The sequence below is a fragment of the Bison bison genome, unplaced genomic scaffold (assembly GCF_000754665.1).
Source record: "Bison bison bison isolate TAMUID 2011002044 unplaced genomic scaffold, Bison_UMD1.0 scf7180017864479, whole genome shotgun sequence".
Taxonomy (NCBI): Eukaryota; Metazoa; Chordata; class Mammalia; order Artiodactyla; family Bovidae; genus Bison; species Bison bison.
This window is the reverse complement of record NW_011495039.1, coordinates 4327944-4329311: the sequence shown is the minus strand read 5'-3', so window position 1 is coordinate 4329311 and position 1368 is coordinate 4327944.

Below are 1368 nucleotides of genomic sequence, written 5' to 3'. Positions count from 1 at the left end.
GCCATCTCTTGTTTGACCACTTCCAATTTGCCTTGATTCATGGACCTGACATTCCAGGTTCCTATGCAATATTGCTCTTTACAGCATTGGACCTTGCATCTATCACCAGTCACATCCACAGCTGGGTATTGTTTTTGTTTTGGCTCCATCCCTTCATTCTTTCTGGAGTTATTTCTTCACTGATCTCCAGTAGCATATTAGGCACCTACTGACCTGGGGAATTCCTCTTTCAGTATCCTATCATTTTGTCTTTTCATACTGTTCATGGGGTTCTCAGGCAAGAATACTGAAGTGGTTTGCCATTCCCTTCTCCAGTGGACCACATTCTTTCAGGCTCACTTGACTTGACATTCAAGTGGGCCTTAGAAAGCATCACTACGAACAAAGCTAGTGGAGGTGATGGAATTCCAGTTGAGCCATTTCAAATCCTGAAAGGTGATGCTGTGAAAGTGCTACACTCAATATGCCAGCAAATTTGGAGAACTCAGCAGTGGCCACAGGACTGGAAAAGGTAGGTTTTCATTACAATACCAAAGAAAGGCAATGCCAAAGAATGCTCAAACTACCACACAATTGCACTCATCTCACATGCTAGTAAAGTAATGCTCAAAATTCTCCAAGCCAAGCTTCAGCAATACATGAACCATGAACTTCCAGATGTTCAAGCTGGTTTTAGAAAAGGCAGAGGAACCAGAGATCAAATTGCCAACATCCACTGGATCATGGAAAAAGCACAAGAGTTCCAGAAAAACATCTATTTCTGCTTTATTGACTATGCCAAAGCCTTTGACTGTGTGGATCACAATAAACTGTGGAACATTCTTAAACAGATGGGAATCTCAGACCACCTGACCTGCCTCTTGAGAAATCTGTATGCAGGTCAGGAAGCAACAGTTAGAACTGGACATGGAACAACAGACTGGTTCCAAATAGGAAAAGGAGTACGTCAAGGCTGGATATTGTCACCCTGCTTATTTAACTTACATGCAGACTACATCATGAGAAACGCTGGGCTGGAAGAAGCACAAGCTGGAATCAAGACTGCCGGGAGAAATATCAATAACCTCAGATATGCAGATGACACCCCCCCTTGTGGCAGAAAGTGAAGAGGAACTAAAAAGCTCCTTCATGAAAGTGAAAGTGGATAGTGAAAAAGTTGACTTAAAGCTCAACATTCAGAAAACAAAGATCATGGCATCCGGTCCCACCACTTCATGGGAAATAGATGGGCAAACAGTGGAAACAGTGTCAGACTTTATTTTTGGGGGCTCCAAAATCACTGCAGATGGTGATTGCAGCCATGAAATTAAAAGATGCTTACTCCTTGGAAGGAAATTTATGACCAACCTAGATAGCATATTCAAAAGC